The sequence below is a fragment of the Pyrgilauda ruficollis genome, unplaced genomic scaffold (genome assembly GCF_017590135.1).
Source record: "Pyrgilauda ruficollis isolate IOZ18807 unplaced genomic scaffold, ASM1759013v1 scaffold6, whole genome shotgun sequence".
Taxonomy (NCBI): domain Eukaryota; kingdom Metazoa; phylum Chordata; class Aves; order Passeriformes; family Passeridae; genus Pyrgilauda; species Pyrgilauda ruficollis.
In genome coordinates, this window is record NW_024527710.1 from 6,495,172 (window position 1) to 6,508,670 (window position 13,499).

Here is a 13,499-nt window from a genome sequence, read left to right on the forward strand (position 1 = left end):
GTTTTCAGTGCAGAAAAAAAAAATAAAAGAGAAAAAAGAGAAGAAAAAAAAAGAATGAAAATTTAAAAATGGCTCTGTTTATCCAGAGCTAAACAAAAATGAAAGACCACCCCAAACAGTAAAACAAGTTCATCCTATCTGATGCATTTGTCTAACTGAAAACCAGCCAAGCAGCAGCATTCCTTCATTCTATTTACTGCTAGGAGGTAAAACCTAAAGTCACTTTTGGATACAATTACACATGCACTCCACCAAAGTTTAAAGTGCAATTGAACTGGATGGTAAGTTATCTTGAAAATTAAATTATATATATTAAAAAAAAATCCCTATCAATTTAAATCAAATCATGAAGTAACAATGTAGTTTTCATCCAACTGGAAGTAAACTGCTTTTCTCCCAAAAGAAAACCCTTACCTTAAAATGTCTCAAGTTTGTTTGCCGTAATGGGATGAGCAGTCTAGATAAAAATCCCTTCAATGCAAATGGGATAAAGCTCCAGTGAATGAAGCTATAAATATTAAGTACATTGTAATTAAGCCTTTATCCTATCTAACCTTTAGCACACACCCAAAAAACTGGGAAGCCATCAGGCAACATTAATTTCTCTTCTCACACAGTGAGAATAAATGTATGCCTGTGGTTTTGTTTCTCTTACAGAGCAAAATCTCACTTTCTGCAAGTAGTGCCCTGAGACTGATGAAGAACATACATAAAATGAATGCATACGCATTGGGCATAAAGTCACATATGCCCTGTGTCAACTTCAATTTTCACTGGGAAACTCCAGAATACAACCCTTCAAGGTTTCAATATCAGCTTTAAAAAAAAAAAACAAAAACCAAAAATCAAACAAACAAACAAACCATCAAAAAACAAACAAACAGACAAACAAAAAAACCCAAAAAAACAAAAAGCCAGGGGAAAGATGCCCCTGTTTCAGAAGGATACAGCCATATCAGTACGGATATTTCAGTACGGCTACAGCCATTACATAGAATAAACATAAGACAAATTTTGGGTGTTTAGTTCAAGAGGATGAGACTACTGCAAATAGAGATCTTCTTTGCTGATGGAATATCTTTAACAGTTGGATCATCAACCAGTTACAATGAGATACTATTATAGACCTGCTGAAATGAGGAAATAAAGAAAGCGGGGGGGGAAAAAACCCCAACTTTTTAGAGAGATGATGCTCTATTCAAGCACGGGTAAGATTACTGCCTGAAGGGCAAAAGGATTTCTTCTCAATTTCAGATTATGTCAGCCTGCACCTCCCCTCTCTCTTCACAACAACTCTCAGCCTACACCCATGTTCCTGGCACAGAAGCTCAACCAGGAATACACCACTGCTTAGGCACTTCCTCTCCTTTAAGCACTTTATACTGATTTACACAAGAATCACCCTCACCAATTGACAGTCTAAGTTTAAGAAATACTTATTAGACTAAAGCAAATAAAAACTGCTGGAGACACTGCCAACAAAATAGTTATGAATTGGTCTCCTGTAGAACACTCATTCTGTTCAAAATGAAGATTCAATCATTATTCATTCTGGGAAAGCAGGTTTTTCCAAATTGGTCACCTTACACTGAAAAAGTCTAAAAAATAGTGTAATAGTTTAATGAAAGGATGCCTGGATCAGATGAAAAGAATTCTGCCTACCATCAACACAGGCATCGGGAATTTGCCAGAGAAAGGCAGAGTCAACAGCAGAACTTGTTCTCAGAAATATTTTCTCAAAATGTCACTTTATTTAAAAGCAACGCTGCCTACGGAGAGGGAATTGTTTCTGAACCTGCTCACCCTGGTGTAGACTGCAATGCTGTAAAAAATTACAGAGAATACATAGAAAAGTGAATTAAAATCTCCTTCTGGCATGTGATCGCTCTCCACCACTGCAGCACTGATTTCACAGTAAGGCTCTCTCTCTATGCACACCCGAGCCCATCAACAGCAGAGCAAGTCTGATAGTCAGGAACAAGGTCGGTCATCCCCTCCCCAGCTGCCAGAAACAACTTTTAGCAGTAATCGGCGTTATTATTCTGTCATCTGGATTCAGAGCAGTAATCGGTGTGAGGTGTCGACTGATGGGAAAATACCAACAGAGGGCACAAAGGAAAGCAGCAGCCCAACCTAAACGAGAGATTGGGGATTTTATCACATCCACAGGCAACTGGATAAACAGAAGTACTCTAATTTTTAAAGCATCATTCTCCAGCGATAAATTGTTTTGCTGCTACTTCACTGATATTATCTATTTTTCCAACAGCTGCCGACACAAATGTAACCCTCCATAAAGGAGCTATACCTGCCTAGCACTGGTGCACACCCAGTGCTTGGCTGCTCTCACACCGTCCCCACCACAGGAAGCAGCAAAAAAGCCCAAGAAATGGAAAAATTCCCTTCTTTACCATAAAATGTATAAACACTCCCACACCTATCTATGAATCAAGTCATCCCTTATTTAAGTATTAAACACAATTTGTATAGTACCAGAACTCGGGATCTTAAATAGTACTCTTCATTCATGTCATTTCATTCCAATTTTGTAGCCCATTGCAATAAAGTAACACATCATTAACATATAAACATAGTAAAAAAACACTCATCTGTGTTACATTTTAGAAAAACTGCTCCCCCTTTTCCTTATATTGCCGGTTTTGCAAAAGGAAGTGTCTTTCTTGGGTGATAAACACATTGTAAAACAATTGTAGAGAAAAAAGATTTAGAGTTATTTAGTAAACCAAGGAACAAAACAGGCAGACTGAGACTCTACCATATTTGTATTAGGAAATGGCATAAAATAAATCTCTTTAGACAAAAAAAGCCCTGCATTACGTTAAAAGGAAAATATTCCTAATACTGGATCTACGTAAGAAACACAAGTAGCTTCTTATTAACTAACTAGATTTTCTCCGAAGCTAGCTACTCTCACTACTGAAACACAGACATTGATACTAAATCTTTTTGTGTAAATGTTAGTGTTTATAATGTGCTCCTAAGAGATTAAGATTAGAAGAAAAAATAACCACATAACCAAGACAGGCCCTTTTTTCTCTCAGCCCATGATCACTTGTCAAGCCATGATTAATGCTGTGCTCTGTAGAGGGAGACATTACATCTAGGCTACAACAGACCTAAATTTTACCCTAAGGCAGAAGTCTGATTTAAACATCTCTATTCAAAGTGACATTTGTCCTCTCTTTTCAACCAGTTTCCTCTGAAATTCCAGTAAACTGACTTTGTGACCTACAAATGGTCCATTGATTCTAACTTGTCGTGTTGCCTGTCCTTGTAGCAAAGTTAGTTTTGGTGACTGAATGAAGCAAGATGCTATGCATTCAAGAAAAATACAGGAGCAGAGTCCATTAGGTGCTCTATTAAATGCTCCGTTGGATAACAGCAACTAGAATTCATGGCTATAAGGATTCCAGCTTACATAGAAGAGCTAAAGATAAATACTGAGGTCAACATTAGAAATCAGAAAATATTTTTATATTGAGAAGTAAAAATGGCCTTCATATTCTGAGGTGATGAGCAAAGATATTTTTTTTGTTACAGACAAGAACATGGGCATCGACAGAGCCACCCTGAAAAGTAATTACATTTTATCTCTCGCCTTTCACTCTGAAATGTCTGCTAAGGTATTTACATTTGTCTGTTACGAGAACAACAAGTGAAAAAACTAGTTGTTATCACTTATCTCAAGTAAATACTATTTCTCCAGTGAATGGTATTATTCCATCTATTTTATAAAGTTATTGTTAGATCCTCCGATTTATCTGTAACTGCTGTTGCAGGAATAAAAATAAGACATGCCTATACCTTATAAAGAAATAGACAAATAGCAGAACTGGACATGTAGAATAGTCAACATCCTTCTTACTGAACATGAAAAATGGCAACATTTGATAATATTAAGCAATTCAGACAGTGCTGGCAAGTTCCTACCAGCCAAGGTAATCTTATTTCTGGTGCTTTTCAGGGTAAATTGATTTTTTTTCCTCCTCTTAGCTGCTCTGATAATTGAACAAACATATACAAGTGTGATGGGATTTTACTTAGCAGACAACACACAAAACATTCCCCAAACATGGCATGTCTTACTCATAAAAAAGCATTTTTGTTGTAATTAAGCAAACTGTATTTAAGCTTGCTTTGTGCCAGAGTAACAATCAACAGCATTTTGCTAGAGACTGCACTCTACCTGCAGGTGCTGAGCATTGTGCTTGCTTCAGTCAGGCTGCAATGCTTTTTACTATCCTGCATTTCTGAATAACTTGGGTAAACGGCAAGCTAGAGCTGGCTGAATCATTAGAGTACCTCATGAAAATCAGAAAGAATGAATTCATGACATATGCATATTACATATTCTTCTAAACCCCATAAAATGCTCCATTTAATGTAACAACCCATAACTTGGAGGTGCTACGATTCTGAATTTGAAGACTTTTTTTCCTTCCTCCTTTTGGAATCTATTTCTAGTTAACTATCAGTTTGCATCTAGAGAATGCTGTCAGATCGTAGCACTCACTAAGCAAGTGTATTTCTATCACTAAATTGCTGATATTAAGCGACACAATTTTCCCAGTCCATGCTGTAGAAACACATCTCATCTATTACAGGCTGAAAGAAACATGAACTCCTAGAAAATTACCTATTGAAGAGGGCTTTAAGGCTGTCATCTTTCACCTTTTAAATGAAGAATGTTAAAAGGAATCATATAAAGACTAGAAGTATTTTCTACACCAGGTATAGATAAGTTACCAATATTCCAGAACCACCTGCTACTTTTATTTTAAAAACTGTTGGAAACAAAATGAAGCTATCTTTGAAAACTATTTAAATATTAAACATGATTGTTAACAGTATAGAGAATGGCCTTAAAATAGGTTGTTGTTTTTCCAGTTTTCTTGACATCCAATTACAACCATGATGGTTAAAATTTTTTACCTGTTTCAAACAGAGGGTGTTTTTAGAAATAATAGAGAGCTTTTAAGTTGAAAAGCTGCACATAAATACTTAAGGAGGTGAATTTCTCGCAATTTCAAATCACTTTTGAACATCATAAACATGAATCCTAAAAAATGCTTTGAAAGAGTCTGATGACAACTCCAAGTAACAGGACTGACTACAAATTTCACTACCCTGTGCTCTTAACTGTCTTGGTTCATAAGTGACTGCTTGTCTACCTGTGCATGGATATGACTTCCATTACACACCACACACAGTTTAACTTCTTCACTTGCAGCTGACTAGGTAAAAATCGCTATTTGTTACTTCCAGTTCCTGTATAATCAGTCATCCACAGATATTCCTTAGTGGAAATGCAGAGGAATCACAGAGCATTTTTTGATATAAAGTGTTACTGGTAGGTTATATGTCATTAATATTAGGCATGGCACAATCCCCAGCAGAAGCCATAGTACAAGGCAACAGTATTTTCTTACAGGTATGTCAACATTTTAGGTGGACAGAGGATGAGCAACGGCTTGGAAATACATAAACTTTAAGTCCAAATTTCAGGAAAAAGTTATGATTGCATTTCTGTGCTCTCTAGATGTCAAACAATGCTTTCTACTGCATGGTTATTATGATTTATATGAATTAATGACACACTATCTAGAAATGTATTTCAAATAAAACTTTGATAAATATTTTGCCTAACTAGAGATTTCTTTCTCCGAAACCTTGAAGTGAAAATTATGGACTTTTAAAAAAAAGCTGTAATTCAAAACTGTAGGAAATTTTCTTCATCACAACTATTCTCATTTAAAAAATATCTATTCATCAAAATGTCATGTCTACATATCACATTTCCAGAATAAAACCAACCATATTATTACATACTATTAACCATAAAGACTACAAACTCCTAAGACTATACTACCTTCCTTATTTAAACTTTAATAAGGTGCTTCCTTACTATGGACTGGGATTCCTGAGTAACTCCCTTTCCTGACTTTACACATTCAAAATAGTAAGAGATAAATAAAACACTGAGAAAGCTTCTGAAGTGATCAAATAAGAACTAACTAAGCACACTTTGGTTTTTTTAAAGCTTTCCTCTTGCTCATTTTAAGAAGGGAAACACCCAGAAGCCTGGTGTTAATGTCTCTGCTGATTGTGAAAATTGCAGCAATAAAAACTCCAACTGCTTGTTTTAAATTAAGACTTGCAAGACTACATGTGAGATCTGTATCTTTACATTAGTTTTTATAACATTTGGAAGTTTGGTTGCCTGCTTTGATGTTGGTCTATTAATGAGCAGGGCAGCCAAAAGCCAGAAAAAAAAATGTTTACTGGAAATTCTCAAGTCAAAACCTGAAGTAATTGGTTTGTTCTACCCCACATGATTCAACATCCTGATTCCCCCAACTACCAGCTCCCTGAGCTATCTGAATGTCTACGCTTTTTTACTGTTGCCAACACATAGTAACCCACAGTGATTGAAAATGGCAGCTGAAGTGCTGCTGCAGCACATTAATTTTTCTCTAAGTGGTCCAATTTTGTCATCTGAATGTTGAAAATCTTCCTTTTACTACTATATTACCTTTAGAGATTTGTCGAATTTGGGGTTGCCCGTCACATAAACCAAAGTGCAACATTTTCAAGACAATTTTTGGATTATTTCTAACAGCTGAAAGGATAATGCGCTTTCTTGATAGCCCTCTGCATTCAAAGCAGACTAGTTAACAGCAACTTAAGTGTGATAATGGCAATTACATCAATATGTTCCTTTTACACCACCAAAAGATACTACTTCAGACAGCTGAAGACATTAGGTAAATAAACTGCTGGAAATTACCTGAGAGTAATTATCTAATTTTAGGACCACTAAATACATCTATTTACAAAATGCCCAAATAGCCGTGTCCATCTAAGAATAACAGAATACTTGAACAACTGCAGTGTTTTTCACCAAGACATACCATATATACTCAGTTCCTTCATTACATGAAAGGAAATTGAAGCCTGAAATTGAATATCCTACTCTAAAGGCACATCACTTTCATGGCAGTAAAAGAAACATCCCCCAAATGGTGAATCAGAAGAAAAAAAAAAATAATAAAACAAACAAACGAACCCACCCAAACAACAGACCAAATGCTACATATCAATGACTTAAACCAACTTTTTAAAAACATAAAATATCTGTATCATTCAAGTAAAAGGTTTGGAAAGAAGCAATAGGTAAGGAAAATTTAGGAAGTTCTTTTTTTTGCCAGAGATATAAACCAGAATACAGTTCCCAAGAAACATCTGGTCCCTGGAAAAGGTCCCAACTTATTGATGGATAACTGGATTTTGCTTGGCTTTTGGGTTACTGGATTATGAATATTGATTTGCAAAGGTAATAAAAGTGTAGGCTAGGCCACATCCCCTTTCAAACTCAAGAAAATAGTAACAAAAGAATAAAAAACTATGAATATGTAGTCTCGTAAAACAGCTTGCAATGCGATAAATGTTCTACACAGCCACCAAAACAGCACTCCTGCCATAGCTGGTTGAGAATTATTTATTATAGGGCAATACTAACCACAAATTAGGTTATCTTTGTAAACACAGTATCACTGATTAAATGAGATTACAAGAATTACTCATTTTCACTTTTTCTAGAATGAAAAGGAAATGGAAGCATATGGCCGGTGGTGATCAAAACTTCTTTTAAAACTCTCCATAAAAATATCTATTATTCCAGCCTACCCACCCATTAAGGAAGGAAGCATATTTGTTTCAAAGGCCTGGAACCAAGAGGTCTTTTATTACAAGATTTCATTTGTTTTCTGAAGTAATTAGAAGGTCTTCCCCATTCATCCCTCCACGCAGTAACGTGTAGGCCATACCAGAGCAAGAGCGCGGGAGAAAGCACTTTCTAAATCCCCCTCCCAGAGAGGAGGAATCAGAAACCAGGCCACAGTGCCTGTCATAAAAGGTCACTTTTTTTGCTCGGAACAAACCATTAATCAATAGAGTGTAATTGTCCGAGCGCTTGCAAGGGCTCTGCAGCGGAGGGACCTTGTTCTTCACTCGCATAATTGCAAAACAGCAAAAGTTCAGGAACATAACCCAAATCCACCTCCCCATTTTACCCCTTTACAATTCCCACTGCCCTTTGGGCCTCTTCTTGGAAGCAAATGGAAGACAAGCTGAAGTTTTCTCAATTGAGCCGGAGCTAAGAAACCTTTGATATGCTAATACCCTCCTTCAAACGGTAAGAATTCACACTTGCATTAATTCAAACAATTTCTGCAGAATGATGCGAAATGGCACCTCTTTTCGTGGCAAGCAACAAAAGGAGGGAGCCGGGGCGTCTGAGGAAGCCAAACAGCAGAACATTTGTTCCGCAGGATTCCTTCCGTCGCGCACAGGGGCATTTCTGGGCAAAGAAAACACACCTGAGCACTAGCAGAGCTCTTTACTTTCTGACAAACCGCGCTCAAATCCCAGCAGGGCCGACGCAGACTAACAACAAGATGTTATTTTTAGAGCCAGACACAGCAACGGTGCCTCATGACACACTGTTTTCTGTCTCCAGATGGCCCCAGATTTCTACATGTGAAAATAAATAGAAATAAAAAGAAAGAAAAAAAAAAGAAAGAAAAAAAAAAGTTGTTCTCACCCCACAGCCGACAAAGGGTAATTTATTCCTCTTCCCACAGGCACCCCCCACCCCGCACGGGCTGGGAGCCGGGCGCTCGGCAGAGTTACACAAATAAACCCGCAACAGGTAATTATTTAGCGAACGGGTGCAACTTTGCGCGCTGCGCGCCGCGGAGCACCGGGCCTGCTCGGCGGGCGGACCCCGGCGCGCAGCCCCCGCGGCGGNCGCGGCCGTGCGGAGCAGCGCCGCCGCCGCGCTGCCCGCGCCAAAGCCGCCGGCTCACCGAGGGGCACATCGCTGCGTCGGCGGCGGCCCCGCGGCAGCGGCAGGCGAGGCAAACCCTAAAGTAAGTGCATCCCTGCCGGCGGCTCGGCAGGGGAACATCCAGGAGTCAGGGAGCAGGCGCCGGCAGGAACGCGCGGCGAGGCTGCAGCGCGGGGCTCCGCTTACCTATGTCTGGGAGCCTAAGGCGGGCCGGGGTCTGTGTCCCCGGCGGGACCCGCGGTCCGGGTCAGCCCGCCGAGCGCGGGGCTGCGGGAGATCGCGGCGGAGTTAGTCCCGGGGCCCCGGCGGCGGCGCGGGAGCGGGCGGGCGGGCGGTGGGCTGGGGCGGGAGCGGGCGGCAGCCGGCGCTGCGGCTCGGAGGGCTGGGGCAGCGCAGAGCAGGGGCGGCTTCTTCTCCACGCAGCCGGCCGGGAGGGTCTTCTCGGTCTAAGTCAACATTTTCCTGCAGTTCCCCACACTCCGCTCCGCGGCAAAAGCGCGATGCAGCCAGGCTCCCGCAGGCACGCACACAAGAAATAAATTCAGTAAAAAAATTAAAAAAAAAAAAAAAAAAAAAGCCGAAATGGAGAGGAGGACGGGCGCAGTGCAGTGTGTGTGCCCAGCCTCGGGAGTCCCTTCTGTGAAGCGATCAGGAGGCGATGCCAGCAGCTGGGGCAGCGGGGAACAACTCGAATGTTACAATGGACCCCCTCCTCCGTGTCTCTGTCGCTCGCACCGACCGGATTCACATCTCCCGGGATGACATTCTGGCCTCTGGCAGAGTGCGGGGCCGGCCCCTCCTCAGATTTTCTCCTCTTCTTCTCTGTGCTGCTGCCCCGCCAACGACTGGAGATCGGACGCTGAGCAAGTAACGCGCGCGGTAATGGGAAAAACGCAATACATACACACCAAAAAAAAAAAAAAAAATCCCAATGAATGTATGGCAGCCTCTCCGTGCTCGTGCACCGCTCCGTCTGCGGCTGGGGAGCGCCAAGTCCTGACACGGACTCTCTGAACTGGAGTCACCTCCAGCCTCCTCCCCCTCCAATCTCCACCCCTTCTCCCTGCGCTCCCACCCCTGGGCTCAGCTAATCATATAAACATATTATCACGTAGAGCGGCATCGGCGAAGGACAAAAATCTCCCCCTTCCTGTCTTTTTTCAGTCCCCCCCCCCCCCGCCCTTCATTCATTTGGGGGGGGGATGGGGGTGCTGAAGGCTAAATAGCGGCCGCTCGGCACCGGAGGCCGCGCAGACCGGCTGCCGCTGCCCGCGCCACCGCCGCGGATGCCGAGGGGCGCGCACCGCCGCGGAGCCGCTCGCCCGCCGCCGCGGAGCCGACCCGCCCGCGCGGCGATGCCGCGCACCCCGCCTGGTGCGAGGGCCCGAGCGGAGCTGCCCGGCCGGCTGGGCTCGCCGCGCCGGGCCGGCTCTCCGCGCCGCAGCGGCTGTCCCCCGCCTCCCCTTCCCCGGCATCAGCCAAAAATCGTTCACCGGCTGGGCGAGCAGCGAGAGAGGGCAGGCAGGGCGGGAAGACGGGGGTCCCGGCACCCCAGCGCCTTCACGGCTCCGCTGGTCCTTTCCTTCTTTCCTTCGCACTGACATGGCCCGGCTTCTGCCCGGCAGGGACGGCGCGCCGAGGCACAGCGATGCGTTAGGGAAAGCATGTCAGGGCAGGGTAAACAGCACTTGGAAACGATTTAAAGGATACTCAGTTGACTCACTGGTGTGCTCGGATACAAAACGCAGTGTAGTAGCGTTGTTGCATTCTCCCAAAAATCTGCGCTTAGAAACAAGATCTGGTGCTGTAGGGTTTGTGTTTCTCGTCTGCATGGACGCAAAACACTGAGAATCCGCTCTGACCTTTCAGGATGTGCACCATGGGCAATTCCCAGCTCTCAAGGTCAGGGAGAAGCAGCTGGGCATTAGCGAGGGCCGGTGCCAGCGGGGGGCGAGGGCCGTGCGTGCGTCCCACGCTCCGCGCCCGCCGGGGCTGCGGTGACCAGAGGGAGCTTTGACAGCCGCGGTCAAAGCAGCTCAGGCTTGACCTGATAACTGCCCCCTCCCTTTGTTTGGGGATTTTAGCCATCCCCTCCCTCGCTGCAGCACTGAAATGAAATCCTCTCAACTGCCTCTACTCACGAAATCGCATGCACTGGGCCGGACCACTTCGGGCTTGATCAACTGTTTTAGGTCCAAAGCACATTGACAATCCAGAGTACAACACCTATAATCAGGATCATTACCCTTGTTAATGGTAATGATTTATTTTTTTACTTAATCATTTTGATGTCTCTGCATACCTGTGCAGTTAGTGTTTAGAAATTGTAGCATGTATTAAGAAAAACAGGACATGATAAAAGGAGACTGGATCTTGAAGACCTTGCAATATGGAGCGCTGAGAACCATAGAGCTGGTCCAGGGCTCTTCAAAACCACATTAGACTTTCAACAATGCTAGCAACAGTCTTGGGGGTGAATATCTAGAAGTCATTGAAGTATGGACATGCCATAGCCATGCTGGCCTTCCTCAGTTCAGGGTGTCTGTCCAGGGGACTGGGGAGTGGAAGAACAATCTCAAGCTTTTAGGCCCAAAGGAAGAGTTCTACCACAGTTAGCAGCACACCTTCCTAAGATAAGTTTCAATTGGGTTAAATCTGCAAAATGCCTCAAACAGAATGGAAGGACAGATCATCTATGTAACAGTTTTGTACCTACTATATATAGTTAAAAGCATGGGTTTCTGTGAGATCAACATTTAGCAAAAGGGCAGAGTCTCTATTAAGTTCTTGGTGTATTCCTAATATAGCCAATTGCCCTTTCTTGCTATCCTTATAAACACCTGTATAAACCCTAAATAACCCCTTATGCATTTCCAGTGGAATTAAATTATACAGGCATTTTAATGTATTTTATGAGAAGCTGATTTTCATTGAAAGATCTGGACGCATCTGTTACAGAAACATCCTTTAAAAGAGGGTCACAGAAATATAAAGATATGCATATTGACTTGCTATGATTTTACCAAAGTTTTAAATTTTATCATTAACGAGTCCTTCTTTCTCTCTCTCTTTCTCTCTTTCTCTTTCTTTCTCTCCTTCTTTCTCTCTTTCTTTCTGTCTTCCTCTCTTTTTCTTTCTTTCATGTAATTGCAGATAAGCAGTGATACCCCTGAGCTAACAGACTTTTGCTTAGTTGATGAGAACAGGATTTAGCCGGAAAACTGTCGATAATACAAGAATTATCTAGGGTTGATGGTTTTCCTTTGAGAGGACATGAGAGAGAGAAGTTCTTCTGTTTGCAACAAAAAAAACCTCTGCTGGGTTCTCTAATTTTTTTTCTGCCTACAAAAAGATTGAAAAGAACGGCAGAACTAGGCTTTGTGCTAATATTTGCAGAAGTCAAAGTGAATTCACCTATGTGGATTCAAATGTAGGACTGAAGTTCATTTTCCCTCTTTTCATCAAAAACTTCTGGAATCATATTTCTTTCTACATGCAGAGATGGAGTTTTACAACTCTTTTACAATGGCAAGCTGTAAAACTGGGTTTTAAACAATTGCTAAAAATGCAGAGACCTTTTTGCATTTGTTTCTAAAACACATGTTTCCATTAATTCTCATTAAAACTGCATTAAGATATAAGAATACCTGGCAGAGGTGTATATTGTTTTGGCAAGTATAATACTACTATTCAAATGATTAATTTTACTTCACATGAATCAGCATATGTTTCTTTAAAAGAAAAATTGTACACACATGTACTCACAGCATACGTAAATCTGATCCTTTAGTTTTTACTCAGCCACATTTATTGCCAGATTTGAATATTAATATGTAAGAAGGAATTATAACAAATCAATTTTCCACCATTATGACTTCCTACTATTTACTTTTTGACATATCCCTATAAATATGAATCTTACTCCACACAGACAAGAAGAAACAAGTAGATTTTCCTTAAAATCTTGCTTTGCTACAACAGTGCAAAATATCTAGTTTGAAAACATGAGAAGAAATATTGCATTCTTATCAAAATATTTTGTGATATTTTGTCCCCACTCTTTATAGCAATTTCTAAAATAATCACAATTGTGTATCAATTAGCATTTCCAGGGCCCACGTGTAGGACAGTAACAACTGGAAAAGATTGAAATGTCAGCTGTGTACTTGAAAGAGATGCATCTGAGAAAGATGATTTAACTTGTGGCAAAAATTGGCTAAATCATTATGTCTGTAATATGATCTTACAGGCTGCTCTAGCTTTTTTTTTTTTTTTTTTTTGCTTTTTTTTTGGTCATGGAATTGCATTTTATATCTGCCTATTCTTAAAAAGGTTAGTTTAAAATGTTTCAGTACCTTGATAAATAATATTTTGTATTGCCCTAAGTGTCAGTTCCCTCATGAGTAATGGTTTACACAGATTTTATGCAGCCTGTTTTTTTATTACTGCAGTTTTATGACTGAACTTTAAATACTAGCGACTGACATTTCCTCTTATCTGTCTGTACTCCTGTGAATAACGTATCAATGAACCTGTAATTAGATGTAATGTTGGCAAAGACTGACAGAAGAGGTAGTAAATACAGGTATGCATTATTATCAGCTAAAATTGGGGCACTCATATAAAGACC

General features: G+C 41.4%; 1 protein-coding gene and 1 long non-coding RNA gene across 5 annotated transcripts in view; one reads left to right on the forward strand and one right to left on the reverse strand.

The window, feature by feature from the left end:
- Positions 1-9,344, reverse strand: part of ADGRL2 (adhesion G protein-coupled receptor L2) — a 155,441-nt gene extending 146,097 nt beyond the window's left edge. For 3 of the 4 annotated variants that reach the window (XM_041483087.1, XM_041483085.1, XM_041483088.1), the window contains exon 1: positions 9,056-9,344. The gene's annotated coding sequence lies outside the window, so the exon portion shown is untranslated. Of the gene's footprint in view, positions 1-8,623; positions 8,806-9,055 lie in introns of those variants that run through there. The other variant, XM_041483086.1, reaches the window with a different exon arrangement.
- On the forward strand, positions 8,831-9,445 carry LOC121361958. The gene is made up of 2 exons (XR_005956427.1): positions 8,831-8,951; positions 9,338-9,445. It is a non-coding gene; the product is annotated as an uncharacterized LOC121361958 (long non-coding RNA).
- The last annotated feature ends 4,054 nt before the right edge of the window (positions 9,446-13,499 follow it).